This window comes from Dioscorea cayenensis, chromosome 3 (assembly GCF_009730915.1).
Source record: "Dioscorea cayenensis subsp. rotundata cultivar TDr96_F1 chromosome 3, TDr96_F1_v2_PseudoChromosome.rev07_lg8_w22 25.fasta, whole genome shotgun sequence".
NCBI lineage: Eukaryota > Viridiplantae > Streptophyta > Magnoliopsida > Dioscoreales > Dioscoreaceae > Dioscorea > Dioscorea cayenensis.
The window spans coordinates 8,489,011-8,506,483 of record NC_052473.1 but is presented as its reverse complement, the minus strand read 5'-3'; the positions used below and the strand labels follow the sequence as shown (position 1 = coordinate 8,506,483).

The 17,473-nt window shown below is 34.5% G+C and overlaps 1 non-coding gene across 1 annotated transcript; it reads left to right on the top strand.

Moving 5' to 3' along the window:
• The first annotated feature begins 13,473 nt into the window (after nt 1-13,473).
• LOC120257756 lies at nt 13,474-13,579 on the top strand. Its single transcript, XR_005535844.1, has one exon. It is a non-coding gene; the product is annotated as a small nucleolar RNA R71 (small nucleolar RNA).
• The last annotated feature ends 3,894 nt before the right edge of the window (nt 13,580-17,473 follow it).

Genomic DNA, 17,473 nt, shown 5'->3' with positions numbered 1-17,473 from the left:
ACTTGTCCAAGGGTCCCTTTGTCCGGCCTAGGATACACCTCGCCGGATTGGTGCCGACAATAGCTCTCCCACTAACCTTCTTCCAAATAGAGAACGATGTCAGAGCCGTAGAACCTCTCCCAATCCCTAGCCAATACCTCTCTAAACCCTAGCCGCCGCCCTCTCTTAAGTTGGGGAAAAGATGGAGAAAAGAATGTTGAAAACGGGGCTGAAATCGGCCTTAAATAGGGCTTGAATCGGGCATCCACACGCCCTGTGGATTCACCACACGGCCCGTGAAATTTCCACACGGGCGTGGATAATTTCCACACGCCTATGTGGATTCTCTGGAATTTACTTTTCTCGGCCGGCTGTGAACAGTACCTACTACAATGAATTGCTACAGCGTCCTGCTACAGTACCGGCCCGAAACACTCCCGAATCCATATTTTCATCGAGGTAACATATACGGGGCACACATTTACGTCGTAGATCATTTTGCTTCTTCAACAATGGCTTCATCGGTGAAGATCTTGCTATTTATACACAAGCCGGAATACTCGAATATGACTGCCTTTGTACCCCTCCAAATTATTGTGCTAACTTGAATACACGGAGGTTGGCACATAGTCTCGCATCTTGAGCCCGACTTATGTCTTCGCATTTGATCCTTCTCAAGATTTCCTCTAAATGGTGCATTCACGATCTACATTGGCTTCTTTCTCTAACATTCGGCTTCACAACCCTATATGCATGAAAGTAACATAAATGCACACATATTAGCGTTGAAACCTGATAAAAGTAATGCTTATCATAAAGAAAGAACACTTTGCATTCCTATCACACAAGCACTTATTACTGCAATAAGTGAGTATCCACGAGTGGTGTGGAGAACTAAGATGAGGTACCACCCTTTCAGGAGGCACATAGAGTACCTGCAAGGTGTGCAGGGTTGGGAGTCTGTAGTTACCACATGGGTTCCAAAGGCCAACACCAAGAGATGCGTATCTTGGCGGTTCTTAACCAAACCACGACTATGGTTAGCGATGGAGTGTTTTCGAGGCTATTAATGTTACTATCGATTATTGATTTATTTATTTCTTAAATGTTTTAAATTTATGAATTATTGAAAGAACTTATGATTCCGGATTTAAAAATTGTTTTGGGACTCATTGATGTTTAAAAAAGGTTATCATTGTGCATTTCATTGTTGAAACTTAAATTCTTGTTTTATACTTGTTATTTATATTACCTTCGTTAATTTGAACTTTAAATTATGCTTTTATTATTGCATTTCTATTTAAACATGTATGAACTATAGATACATGTTTATCCGCTCAATGAGTAACCTAGTTACTCACCCCCTCCCCCCTCTTTCTCCCTCCCAGGTGATAGCACATCGTAAGGTGAAAGCGTGAAGTGTTTGGTAAGAGTTTGTACTTGTGTTATCATTTTGAGTTGTGCATGTTATTCTATTTCCTTCCCATGTATTATAAGGGATCCCCTATGATGTTATTGACTTATTCTATGTGTTTTCTTTCCTTGGGTGTTCTTATATGTCAGTTTGGTCCAAGTGGTGTATGAGAAGTTTTACCCTATGTTTAGGGATGTTGTTATTATTATGACCTTTATGTTGTTACTACTTATGTTGCATACCTTTGTGTTTCCCTGATGGGTATGTGTATGAAGGTTGATGTATATATTTATTATTAGATTATTTATTGTTGTTATAGTGATATTGTACGTGGAACAGGTTACTCTTATAGTTATCTAGGGTTGAGGCAGGGTTTGACCTCCCCTGGGATGCCATGAAGGTATGTCACTTATGGGACCTGTGGGATGGGATATGATAACTTGTTTGTTTTTATAATACCTTGTGTATTTTGGGTGATGATCCCATTTGTTTGCAAAATGATAGACTTGATTTTTGGGTTTTGGAGTTTGAAGGCCTCTATGTCTGCCACTTGTTAAGCCTCTTTCTTCATCATTATCAAGGAAAGATATTTTTTATATCAATTCACTTGAAATGTTTTTTTTTCTTTGCTCAAAGCTTTTTTTCTTCACTCTAAGAACTTTTTTAGTCGTTATTTAGATAACTTTATTTTTCTTCACTAGTCAAACTTTTTTTAGTCAATTTGAGAGAACTCTCTTTTTCTTTCTTTTTACTCTTCTTCATTTGTTTTTTTGCCATGCGAGGTGTGAGCACCATTCAATAAATTTTTTCGCTCTTGAAAGGCCACATTGACCCATGTGGATGTCAAGAGCGGAGCAGCTCATCATTGCTTTGGACTCCACAAAAGCTGGTGATCTTCAAGAGATTTTTTACACTCAAGAAAGTTTTTACTCACTCAAAAGAGTCCTAAGGGGTAATGGGGAAATTCTCGCAATCAGAATTCTTTATCACTACATTGGACCTCAACATGAGTTGGTGGTTATCAAAATATTTTCACTCAATGCAAGAGAGTCTCAAGAGGTAATGAGGAAACTTTCACTAGAAGGATTCTCTACCACTACATTGGACTCAGTAAGAGATGTTGGTCTTCAAAACATTTTTCACTTAACTCAAGAAAGTCTTAAGAGGTAATGAGGAATCACAACGAAAGCTCTCTACCACTACGGTTTAATTACCAGATTAGTCCCTCTATTATAGTGAAAGTGCCCTTTCAGTCCCCCTATTATTTTTTGTCCTTCTGGGATCCCTGTATTTTACCATTTAGTGAAATGTAAGTCCCTCTTAGGGACCTTCTAGGAACAAATGATATGACAGGGAACGACTTGTATTTCACTAAATGGTAAAATAGAGGGATCCCAGAAGGACAAAAAATAATAGGGGGACTGAAAGGCACTTTCACTATAATAGAGGGACCAATCTGGTAATTAAACCCTACCACTACAATGGACTCAACAAGAAATGGTGGTCTTCAAAACATTTTCAACTCGACTTAAGAGAGTCTCAAGAGATAATGAGTAAACTCTCACAAGGATAGCTCTCTATCGCTACATTGGACTTAGCAAGAGATGGTGGTCTTCAACACGATTTCCACTAAACTTAAGAGAGTGTCAAAAGGTAATGAGTAAACTCTCACAAGAAGAGCTCTCTACTACTACATTATACTCAGTAAGAGGTAGTAGTCACTACAAATAAATTGCCATATAGTGACAATATTAAAAATGTTGGTAAAAATCAATAATCCGTTGGTAAAGGTTTTAAAACTCTGTACCAACGGTAAAAATACCTATTCCAACACTGATTTTACCTTCGGTGAAAGTCTTGTAGGTATAGACCTATACCAACGGATATAGTGTTTGTTGGAATAGATTTATTAGTTTTACCGTCAAATTGCTTACCTTATACCAACAATAAAAACACTTATTCCAACAATTTTTTTACCATTAGTAAAAGTCGTGTATATACATTTATACCAATGGTTATAACTTTTGTTGGAAAAGATTCATGGGATTTACCAACGACATATAACTGTAACTACATTTATTGGAATAAGTCCATTTGATTTATCAATGACTACAACATTCGTTGCTATAGATGTATATTGAAAAAGACATGTTTAGTTTTAACAACGACTATACCGTTGGTAAAAATCTTTATATTAATAATTAATCTGTCAATATAACCATTATTACACCTGTAAATATATTATGAATAATTTAATACCTCATACACAATTAAATTAACTTACAATAAATTTAAAAAATCAATGCCTTTAAAATAACAAAAACAAAAACATTCCACTAAAAATAAAAAAGAAAAACTATTACATCACCACAAACATATATTTATAAGGTACATGTTCAAAAGTAAACTTCCATTCAATCTTCATAACCAAGAATTCTTGCCTCAATTACAACTCTAACACCAACATTGCACTATATATATATATATATATTTCATCATCACAAACATATATTTATAAAAGACATGTCCAAAAATAAACAACCATTCAATCTTGATAACCAAGAGTTCTTGTCTCAATTCCAAATCTAACACAAAGATTAACTACTTTCATTTAATGTCTAACAAACAAATAAAGCGACAAGGATTTGCTCAAATAAAACCGATGTCATCTAAAGCATCACCTACAAAAAAAGCATTTTAAAAAAAAAACAATTAATAACATGTATGCAAAAAATAAAACACTAATTCAAAAACTTAAACTAATAAACTATTTAAATGACAAAAAAATAATGAGCTTACTTGATGCATTTAAATTTGCTTGATGACTTGATTCAGGAGAATGATTATTCCTATGTGGTATTTGTTGATCACTAGAAGCATCAAGTACCTACAAATCATGTAAAATAGAGGTTAAACATTTATCCAACCGCGACATCAAGTGATTAATATTATTAAAAATATATGTTGATGCAGAGTTCGTAGACACAAATCTGATAATTCGCATGATGTCACAGATGCATGTCTTCATCAACTTAAGGCATGGATACCAAGAGATCTGTGTAAACACACAGACTAAACACCAATTACGAAAAGCATAAAATCCATACCCCAATACAACTTTCTTCACTTTTTGATTATCAATGTTTCTTCTATTTCATCCTGAATTAACAAAGAATGCATTAACTACAGTTGATAAAATATACTGCCTAAACAATAAGTAGAATTCCAAGATAATTTAACAATAATTAACTAAATAAATTCATTTTCAAAATCGCCACTCAATTTCCAGGGAATTAAATAACTCGTAGATAAAAGTTTTGAGTAAGCAATCTTCTAATCAGATCAAAATTTGAACTTTTGAATAAGCCATGAATCATTGCCTCATGGAGACCAGATAAAAAATATGCAGAAACAACCATTAAGTTCTCAATAGTCAACAATTTAAATTAATACAATGCAGAAGGTCAAACTATATATAATAAATACACCTCACTGAAAAGTGCCCACATCCTATTAGCAAGATACACAGCCAAGTATCATTTTACATCAAAACTTGCATAGTTCCTATAAGGAAGCCAATCAAATGTCCATTCACTTTCATGAAAATCTACAGCATGATCAAGACAAAAAAAACTTAATAGATTTATTTAATTATACGTGGACTAAAAACCATATCATTGTTAATATGGTTATTAACAATGATATGGTTATAGCAGCCTGTAGCTTGATATGCATCAGTCTGTAGCATCAACCATTACATTATGATGATGATCAATTCTAACCACATGTTTTGTTGTTGCAATTTATTTATGGTACTATTTTACTTACTGTCCAATAAGTAAAGAACCTAGGACTGTTATCTCCATATAGCTGTGGACTAATCTGGATTAAAAAAAAAAGTTGAGCATTAAATAATGTTAATTTTACATGTGTAAAAAAAAAGTAATTATACCTGCCATCCCGCTTCAATAGTGTTGAGGTCATCACCAAAGGAACCAGAGATGACCCATATTTGTGATAAGCTAAACTTAGATGAGCTTGCCACTCTTGGAGCCCAGACATTTCAACCAAATTTGGCTCCATAATACTGCTCTCCCATTACATACCCAACTATATGTTGAAACCCATAATTAATCAAATAGATTAGGTACACAACACATTAAAAAAAACTTGTTTCTCTGAAGCTCTTTAATGGCTAGCATTACTACTATATAAGATTTCTAACTAATCTCTCAATAGGAAATAAGCAAAACTTTGGGTTTTGAAATTTGGTTCCTGGAGTACCTCTACCAAAACATGTTGTTTAAAAGTTACTACACAAGTGTATAACAATAAACTAGTCAAGTCAAATGCCTCATTTTTGTTCTTAAGTCCTCTTAGATGCTTCAGTTGGTGTTGGTATCTTCTTAAACAATGCATGCCCTCGGTTCTCTATTGGATTCTTAAGAAATTTTCACAAATATATATATATATATATATGTGTGCATTTAATTAAATAAATAAAAAATGCTACTTTTGAATAGTATGAGAAGAGAGTAAGAGAATGGAAAAGCTAACCTCATGGGCACTGGCAGTGGAATCACAACGAACTCTTGAAATTGTTTTCCTCCCAAATCTCCTAATAGAACTAGCTCTCAAGATATCTTCTTCAGTAGTTCTCCCAATGGGAATGGTCCCTTCTGGGCATGACTCACCGGAAACTCTCCACAGTTGGATGTTCTCATTCAAGACATGATTAGTTGTTGTTGAGTTATAATGTCCTTTTGGCCTTCCTGGTGGATCCTGCAAATTAACAACAAAGATAATACTAAAAAAACAAAACAATAATCTATAAAATAAGTGATTTTCCATGATAAGAGAATAAAATCTATACCAATGGTTTCTGTCCTTTGAGTTTTGGATGATCAAATGCTGGCTGGAGGTGGGATGGATCAAGTTGAAAGTGTATGCCTTGTTTAGAAATAGAGCAAATTTCCGTTAAAAAAACCATGATCTAGTCCTAATGTTCCATTATTGAATCCCAAATCCAAGTATCAGCATTCCCAGGTTCATAATATTTTTAGCATCTGATGTTGACAACTAGAGCAAGATTTTCCACTGTTAAAATGTTTATACATCCTAACGATTAATGCCTGATAAAATTATTGTAGACCAAAATGACACCCTCATTTATATTTTATGAACAAAGTTGTGATCAATAAATCAAATAGGAAGAATAAAGAAAATAGACCGAATAGATAAATGCAGTAAATTAAAATTAATAATGGAGACCAAGTCAATCGGTGCCTTTTTATGGAATTAGAAACATTTAGAAAAAAAGAAAGAAAGAACCATCACCTAGAAATCTAAACATATAACACCATTTACTAGAAAGATCATAGAAACAGAATAGACGTGTAGAAGATGAAATCAAATGATAACACAATTTAATCCATCCATCACATATATAGATAAATCTAAGATCAGAACGAGAATTAAAAAAAAAAATCAAGATTCATCCTAAGAATTATAATAAAAAAAAACACAGAAATCAAGCAGATTCAATCAAAAATCAACATGGAAATAAAGAGAACAATATCTAGAAACAAGTGTACAAACCTTGTATCACTCCCATCTCGTTTCTCCTTCTCGGCCAGAGTCTTCGCATCATGACATCGGGCCCCAATAGCCGATTTCATGATCACCACTCGATCCACCACCGCCGGCCCGGTATCCATTGCTAAACGATACGCCACGTATCTATCGTAGATGATCCCCACGAGTACTTGGACACACGGAGTTGCTTCATCGCCTCGGCGAGGCACTGGGATTGCAAGTCGATGGAGAAATCCTTGCCATCGGATCGGGATCTGCCGAAGTGGATGAGATCGGGAACGCAGAGGTTGAAGAAGCGGGAAAGGGGGCCGATTTGGCGGTCCCATTGTTATTTGGCGTTGGCGTCGAAGCCGTGGATGCAAAAGATGGGAGGGAGGGAATGACGAGGTTCGGAGGGGATCCAGATGTGGATGATGGTGCCGGCGATGTCGGCGGCGGAGGGCGGGAGATCGAAATGGGACAGGAATGAGGCCACGGCGTTGGAAGAGGCGGGAGAGGAGAAGCTCTTGGAAGAAGACAATCTCACACCGGCGGCAAGCAATGGCCATGAAGAGGCGATGAGCAATGGCGGTGAAGAGGTGTGAAGAAAAGTGGATGAATGGCTTGAAGAGCCTTTTGTTTATGTTTAAATTTGTTTTTCATATATTATTCAAATATATAAAAATTTATATAATTTATATTTTATATAATTTCAAGTTTTATAAATCTCTCTTATTTATTAATTATTTATTATTTAAATTTAAATATAAAAAAATTAATAATAAACCAATTTACTTTAATATAAAAATTAATGTTCAACTTTTATATAATATGCGTATAATTTCATTAGTTTATATTATATAATGAACATTATTAGTTATCATAGAAGTGCAATTAATAACCTTATTCATTAATTATTTATTATTTAAATTTAAATATAAAAAAATTAAAACTAAACCAATTTAATTTAACATAAAAATTAATTTTCTATTTTTAATTTTTTATATGAGGTACGTATAATTTCATTAGTTTATATAATGATCATTATCTATTATTATAGAAGAGCAAGTAATAGAATTATTCATTAATTATTTATTATTTAAATTTAAATATTAGAAAAATAATAATAAACCAATTTAATTTAACATAAAAATTATTTTTTATATATGAAATACTTATAATTTCATTAATTTATATAATGAACATTATCTTTTAATAATATATATTTTTAATATAGATATATCAAATATGTTATAATTCAGTGTTGAAAGTAATTTTAACAATAATTTAAATTTTTAATTTAATTATTATTCTTAATATAAATCTCAAATTCAATTATGATAATATTATTATAATTAAATCATGCTCTCCTAAACATAAACATAAAAAGTTAAATAAAATTTAAGAATAACATTGTTTTACCAATGAAATGATATCCGTCAGTAAATGTCTGATCTATTTTAAAGTAGTAGTTATGCCAACGGAACAATACTCATAAGTAAATATTAAATTTATTGTGACAAATTGATTATTCCGTTGGTATAGATAACATATAACTACAGATTTAACCATCACTATAGATAAAAGTTACTGTTAGTAAAAGCAGTCTATAGCAACGGAATATAACCGCCACTATAGAAAAGCGTTAGTATATGGCAATTTATTTGTAGTGAGTCTTCAACATATTTTTATTCAATTCAAGAGAGTCTTAAGAGATAATGAGTAAACTCTCACAAAAAAGCTCTCTACCACTACATTGGACTCAACATGAGTTTATGGAAGTGGGCCTGCAACTTTACAAGAATACCCTCGGCTTTTACTAAAATCCCAATTTTCTCCTTTTTTGCATTTGAACCCCTCAAATGACATATTTTGCACACTAGCACCTTGAATTCTTTTTTTTTTTAACAAAGTTTAGGATTTTTGCAACTAGGCCCTCTAACTTTGCATGTTTTTGACATTTTATCAAATTTCTACAAATACACCCTTGAACTCTTCTTTTTCCACATCTTATCAAATTTTGCGAATAAACCCCAAAATTTTGACTTTTAACACTTTCCTCATAAATTTTCCAACTAAACTCTCAATGCTTATTATTTTTTTTTTTGCATTTTAAAATTGTTTTTTTGGTAAGATTTTTCATTTGTTTAATCTCCATCAATAAATCTAATCATGTTCATGGCCAAGAGTATAAGTTGATTCAAAAGAGGATTTCAACATGGCATCAATATCTTCTCTTGCATTAACTACGTTTCCTTCAAGCATTAATGTGTTTTTCATGAAAACAAACATTTTAATGATAAATATTGCTAACAAACATCGTGTCATTTGGACCATGAGTTATAGAGTAATTTGTTAACATAAACCTGCTCTATGGATGTACAAAGGTTCTAAAAGAAAACATCCAAGAATAATGGTTCATAAGAAAGTTCGTGGTTGTTCAAATTTTACAACGAAATTGCACCACAGGCCCAGAGCTGCTAAAGTTTTGACTCATTATCACGATGATGACTGGACAATAGAAATTAGGAAGGTAGCAGCCAGAGAGAGAAAAACATATATAGAGGAAGAGAGAGAATAGATCATGCAAAGGGCATTAGCAAGGAGGATGAGCATTAAGAAGGGTTGGATCTGTGTGTGCATGCCTCACATATAAGACGGAAAAAAACAATACTACATGTATACAATCCATTACATACATAAAAAATGTTTACAAATTAAACCCGTGGTGCCCAACATGGATTCATGATTAATGACCTTAAAAAAAACACATCATATGTGAAAACCTTCCACTCATATGAACAGTCATTTTCACATACATCATGCGATAAATCAAACGACATGAGAAATACCCTTTTCTCTTAATTCATAAAAGCTTCTATTACTCTTAGCTTTCCTCGTCTTCGGTTTCTCCTCATCGGAAACTCTTCCTCTCCATGACTTTGTTCTTCCTTCTTTTCTTTCTCTCCTCTCAACTTCCTTTTGTTGATTTTTGTCTTCATCTCCTTTTTTTCTCTCTCTCGTCTTCCTTTTTTTCCTCTGGATCCTCTCACCTCATTTTTTTTTCATTTCATAGTTCATTTTTTTTGTTTTTCCATATTCTAACCACAGAGATAAAAACTCCCCGCTTGAAAAAACCCTTTTTTTAATAATTCATAGATTTATTTTTTTTCAGATTTATTATTTTTTAAAACATTTCTCATATTTATTTATTTATTTATTTATTTATTTATTTATTTATTATTTTTAACAATAAATCTGATCTCTTGTTTTTAATTCTCAGATTTATTATTTAAAAAAATAAAATTTGATATCTCTCATTGTTTTCTTTTCTCGGATTTATTATTTTTTTCAATTTAAAAAAATTAGATTGTGAATCCTAACCATCTTCTTAGATAAAGATTATTTGTTTTATTTTTTGTCGGATTTATTATTTTTTTACTTTTAAAAATTCAATCTTCCCTTTTTTGAGGATGAAGATGGTTTTTTTTATATTTTTTTATTTATCCGAATTTTATGGATATTGGGAGATTATTTTAAGGATTTATCCTTAATGTTTTTTTTTGCAAGATTATTCCCTTTTCCTCGTAATCATCCTTTTTTTTTAATTTATATCATAATCTGAATAAAATCATATTTTTGTTAAAATTAGGAATAGAAAAATCTATGTAAACACTTTCCATGGAGCAATACAATATGTAATCAATTAATGAATGAAAACAAATGAAACCAATAAGAATAACCCTTTCTATCCATGATGATGGCCTCCAAAAGCCACTTCAACATCTTCAAGAATCCCTCCGTCAAAGATGGGCTACACCGCTTATGAATCAAGTCATCGGCTACTCCCCCAATAGCTTTTGATGAAGAAGGAATCGATGAAAGTTTTTGAAGAAGCGCTCCCTTGTGCGCAAAGGCCTCCTATCTAATTCCTACTATCTTTTTTCTGTCAAACTTGAGCTAAAAGATACCTAAAAATCACTTGAGCCGCCTTTTATAAGAAAAAATAAGGCCTCCACATGGCCTCCCACATGGCCGTGTGGATGCCCATGTAATAATGTTTTATTGGGTGCTATAGTGCTAAAGTGGAAGGTAGCACCTTGAGGCCAAACAACCATGTGGAAAGGTGTGTGGCTTACTGCAATCCACATGTCTAAAATAGCTTCTACAAATCATGCATAAGCTGGTAGACACGCATATGACTGCCCTCATGGCTTCTTGACATGCCAAATAACTTTAAAAATCACATAAGTAAGCACATACGCAAAATCACCCTAGAAGTCACGCCCACTTATGCCAGCTCTTGTGTCCTGCAGAAAAAACCCCAAAATTTTTTATTCCTAAGCCAAAAACTCTGTCACATACATGGAATTCACTCTAAACATCACCTAAATCATGCATAGACACCAAGGCATCAAATTTGACATGAAAAAATCAACACCAACAAAATAAAAAATCAATACTCACTCATGCAAATTATTTCTATAGTAATGAAAAACTAGTTTAATTACATGAAAAAGTTAGGTTGTCTCCAAAGAAATACGTGTTTTACGTCACAAGCTTGACATACTTGATCGCTCAAGGGGGCTCCTATAGGTGGAAGACCTCCTACCTACATCACTCAAGATCTTTGGAAACAATTTATGCAAATTAAGAGGGGAGTGTTAGAATATGTTACCAAAGGAGGTTAAGATGCTTTCCTCACTAGCCCTCTTGTCCTCTTTGTTGTTTAATTACTTCTTATGTTGCCGTCTTAATGTAGTCATTCTCCAGAATATTTTCTTCAGAATCCCTTGAGAAGACTACTCCTTAAAACTCTTTATTAATCGGCAAATCCTCCTCCTCTATCTCTTGATCTGGTCATCCTTTAAATGCATCAAGATGGAGAAATTTCTGCATATAATCATCAATAAAATCATCAGTGACATCCAAAAAATACAAAGTATCATCAAAGTCAAGAGAATTTCTCATGTCTTTGGAGAGGCAATAAGTCAGATTTTTGTTTCCAATTCTTATTGTTATCTTGCCTCCATCCATGTCTATAAGTGTCTTTAGAAGTAAGTCAGTTTTTTGTTTCCAATTCTTAATGTCATCTTACCTCCATCCATGTCTATAAGTGTCTTTATAAGTACGCAAAACTGGTCTTCGAAGGATCAACGGTACATCAACATCCTCGTCCACATCCAACATCACAATCTGCAGGAAAAATGAACTTGCCAACCTTTATCTAAACATCCTAAATAATTCCTCTAGGATGTCTGATTGATCAATGAACAAGCTGAAGTATTATCTGAGTAGGTCTCGATTCTCTTAGGGCCAATTTCTGGAAGAACTTATAAGACATCACATTGATAACTGTCCCCAAGTCTGCCAATCCTTTTTTCCCCCCAAACCGCCAATAGCACAAGGATTGATAAAGATCCTGGATCCTTCATCTTACTTGGTAGATTTTTCTGAAGTATGGTCGAGCAAGATGAAATCAAGTATAATAGCTGCACTCTTCTGTAATTTCCTCTTGTTGGCCAAGAGGTTCTTTAGAAACTTCTCATAACAAGGAATTTATGCCAGCACCTCAATAAATTGAATGTTAATGTGTAATTGTTTGAACAAACCTAGGAACTTCTTGTATTGCTCATCCATATGGTCATTCATCAGCAAAGAGGGTTAAGAAATTCTTGACTTGAATGATGCAGCTACCTCCTTCCCATTGTTATGTTCCTTATCCTGCCACTCAATAGGCATTTCTTTAGCAACCTTTTTAGCTAGGAGTCTTCCTTTAATCTCCCTTGAATTTGGTTCATTGTTATTAAGTAAGCTTCCTTGTGGTTTCTTTCCCAATATCTTTGCTATGTGACCCATTTGGTTCTCTAAATTATGTAGCAAAGTTGTATGGTTGAAAAGTGTCACTTCTACATTCGAAATCTTGTGTCAGAGGACTGAATAAACTTGGCCAAACGTTTTTCCAACTTTGAAACTCTACTTTCCTAACCTGATTATTGTGGTTACAGAAAACCTTACGGATTAGTTGGCTTTTACTGCCTATAAGTACTCCATGAAAATTTAGGATAGTTCCTCCATCCTTGTTTGAAGGTGCTACTATAAAGGTTTCCTTGGCCTCTCATTGCATTACCCACAAAATCAACCTGCTCAACAAGTGTTGAAATATCAACTAAAATAGGGCAATCTGCTTGCCTATGTCCCTTTCTGTCACCTTCACAATTCATCATTGCAACTATCCTTAGAGAGGATAATATATCTAGCTTCTTACATAATGCCTCCACCTAGGCAGCCAAAGATGTAACTACATCAATCTCATGAAGCCTATCCATTTTCTTCTTGTCTCGAGTATTCCACTGATAACTATTCATGGTGATCTCTTTAATAAGCTGTTAGGCAGCTTCCGGAGTCTTGTTCCTTAAAGTCGCTCCTGCAACAGCATCTAACAACTGTCTTTGTGATTGGATTCAACCCATTGAATAAAAGTGTGTACGATCATCCACTCAAGGAATCCATGCTGAGGGCACCTCTGTAAAAGGTCTTTAAATCTTTCCCATGTCTCAAAAAGAGACTCCAACTCAGATTGTATACAAGTGGAGATTTCATTCTGAAGCTTCACTGAGTTCCCTAGAGAAAAATATCTCGCTAGAAAGGCTTCCACCATTTCCTCCCATGTAGTGATACCCTACTACCTTAAAGTCCAACTCAAAAGTAACCATGACGGAGGGCTTGCAAATGCACAAGTTTTTAATTATCATCATCCTTATATTTTAATTTGTTCCAATCTCATTAACCGCATTGCCTTTACCCAAAATATCATCACAAATGTATATAAGTGCAGTTATATACTATAACTATCATATCTCATCACACCATCATCATTCATTCATGTAACAATCTCTAACATTCTTATGTATGCTATCAAGGACAGAATTTTAGCTCCTTTCTTCCAAGAGAAAGTCCAGTCTATATATCTATAAAATCCTAATCGACCCAAATTATATAGATAGATAGATAGATAGATAGATAGTGGTTCAATAATCCTATCTCAAAAGCTTTAACCTAAGACCAATTCTTACAATCCTTTGAAATTATTCATATATCTTTAGGGGTTTCATATAGAAATGAAACATTATGAAATACCGTTCCAATAACATCTTAAACCAATCCTTTCATATTTTTATTTCTAAAACATATATATCCTTGTGTATGCATATAGCCTTTTTTATTAAATGTTTTAAACCATCTTTATCAAAGCTATATAAATATTAATATTTCGTCATTATTATTGATGCACTCTCCGCAAGTGTACGGATCATAACAAGTAATAGAGTGGACCCCCAAAGGGATAGGGTTGTCAAACCATAGGGACTGGACTTCTAGTACTATTTGGGAGTTAAAAAAGGAACTTTCAGGCTCAACATGATTTGAGCACGGTCATGCTCAGACCATGCTCTTCTATGGGACTTTTGAGTGAATCGGCTAAGTGTTTACCAGAGAAAATCACGGGGTGAGCACGACCATGCTCTGCCCGTGCTTTGCTTGGTAGCACCCCCATGCTTGGTTAGCTACTCAGGCATCTTTTGACAATGATAATCATGGGGATAGAGCACACCCATGCTCTGCCCGTGCTTGGCTTGGACACTTAGAAAGATCTACATTCTTTGCTTATTTTGTACTCGATTTCATTCCTAATTGCTTTGAACCCTAAATTCCTGCACCATGAACAACTATACCCAAAATAGTATTGAATATATCCAGAATGTGCTAAAAGACAAGCAAAAGATTAAACTGGGAGTAATAAAAACAAGGTATTAATTGTACTCATCAATTATCATCTCATTGTACATATGCACATACAAGCGATCCTTCCTCCTTATGTAACTACTAGCATTAACATAACTATTATTTCCACTATCATCGCAATACTATTGGCATCCTCCATCACAAAATTCAATCTCAGACAATATAAATTTCAATAAATTCAAGCTACGCCAATACATATAATCCTACAAGTCCTACTCAACAATCCTAACTCATATCAATTTCAAGAATCCAAGGAATTTAACTCTATATTACTGGATTCACTTTTTAATAAAAATAAAATATGAAATGACAAGATATAGAAATCTAGAGAAAATCACATCAAGATTTCTCTAGCCCAAGTGAGGCTTAGCCTTTAACATTAAAACAAAGCATACGTTCTACTATCATCCTCTTTCTCTACAGTTTAGGATGCATTTGTTGCTTGCTTAACTAAACTTTACCAAAATAGAACTTCTTTGATTTTTTTTTTTTTTTCTTTTTATTTACCATTTATATTTGTTCTCCGAAACTTATATGCATTCACAAATATGTAATAACTCCCTCATTACTAGCTTCTTTAAGTTTAACATGACAATCTGATTTAACTTATATAAACCATTCTAATTTCACTTCTCTATCCTTTCTCATTTTATGCATGCATTAGTTCATATCTCCTCTCTTTCCATAACATTAATGCCCATAATTAGGATTGATTGTCCCTTAGGCTTACAGTTTGATTGGTCTCTTCTCATGGGATTCCCGCACTTAAGGCAAACCTAAGAGGTTGGGGTGGAAGATATTCCATCTTAAGTATCTAGTTGTTTAAACCTAGTCACCATGGTTTATTAGGGCTAGTAGGCCTTTGAATTCCCCATATTCGATACTAGAACATGGTTGACACTTAATGCCTACCATACTTAATAATCAAGATACTTTTTATTACATACTCCCAACTCCTTCTAAGTGTGCTTAACGATGTCCCTAATTGTATTATTTAGTAGTGTTATACAAGTAAAACTAAAGAAAGAGCATAAATGATTAGCTTATTGATTAAGTGAAAAGGAAGTAATAGGAGCCTCTCACAGTTCCTGGGGAAATATAACCCTCCTGGGGAAGTAATAGGAACCACATGCATAGATCTATGTTCTCAAGCGTCAACCAATCTATCTGGTGCCCCTCCACGAACCTTTGGTCGATGAGCCTTCTGTAGCGGGCTTTGTGCTCGGGATCCCTGAATCATGGTATTGATGTCCAAGAAGACTCTCCGGTCTTTTTCTTCTCGGCCTATGCCTGGGGACCACTAGTAGTTCTTTTTTAACTTGTAACCTACAATTCAGAAAGAATACGGAAAATACAATGTAGGAAGGGACAACAAGTGCACAACGGGCACATCACAGCTGGTATATAACCATAACTGTCTCACAATACCCGTTACCAAGGCCGTGATGTCTCTCTTGATTGTTACAATGGGTACACAACAGCTCATTGTGTGACTTAGTAGCTTAACTGTGTAATGTGCTAGGGCCATCACATGCGCACAATGGCCGTAGTGCGTCCATTATGTCCTCAAGTGGAGCAACGACCAGCTGACAACAGGCTTCCTCTTGTTCCCAGGTGTTGCTGAGATGAGATGAGCAGGAAAAATCTCATAACGGCCTCACAATAGGTGGACAACACCAGTTATGGCTCATCTTTCCCTTGTTCAGTATTTGAACATAATGGTCATCACAACGGCCATTGTTCATCAAGGAATGACCGTCGTGATGCAAGACCATGGTGAAAAATTTTCTATACATTGGTCTATTTCAATGGAAATTTACATAAAAACATTCACCAAGCATCATTAAATAATTTTGTGTCATTTAAACATTATAAAATCATGATTTAAAAGGTTTGGAAGGGTTATTATGAAATCGGCCGAAAAGAGAGAGTTTTCGCAATGAATCGAGTCGATGTGGTGCTAAATCGAGTGGAAACAAACCCAAGCTCCTTGGAATCACTAGGAAAATATCATGAAAAGGTCTTCGGTGAAGTGGCAGAGAGGGAAGTGAGTTTTGAGTGAGAAAGGCCAAGAGTCAGCCATCGGCCACCCTATATCTCCCAGTAACAAGGTTAACAATGACCGTTGTTTATGCGTTCAATCTCTTCGAGGCACCACGGTGGTTATAAGCCCGTTATGGGGCCATTGTCAACTCGGTTGGGGCTCATAAATTTCTAAGTGTTAGCAACAACCGTTCTATGGCTCATTAAGTTCACCATGGCTAGACAACGGGGGTGTGAAGCCATGCCAAACCTCTGGAAAACCTAGAGCCACAGCACGCTCTGTGGAATGGCCATTGTAAATCACCACGATCATCACAACGGGTGTTGTAATGCCATTGTAGACTCACTCAATCTTCCAAAAAAGTCTATCTTCCTGCCTAAACATCACAATGGGTATAACAGGTTTACCACGCCCGTTATGTTGCTCACAGTAAAAACTAAAGATTTTTCATGTGTAAAATGTCATGAAAATAATTACTACTAATAGTACTATATTCCCCAATTATGTTTTGCTCATAAAATTTAGTGAAGTAAGCTAATTTCACACTTTAATATTGATTACCACTTTCTGTATTTTATTAACTAACGACTAATATTGAAAACTAAGAGTAAACAAACTAAACCTTGGAAAATTACTTGGGTTCCCTCCCAAGAAGTGCT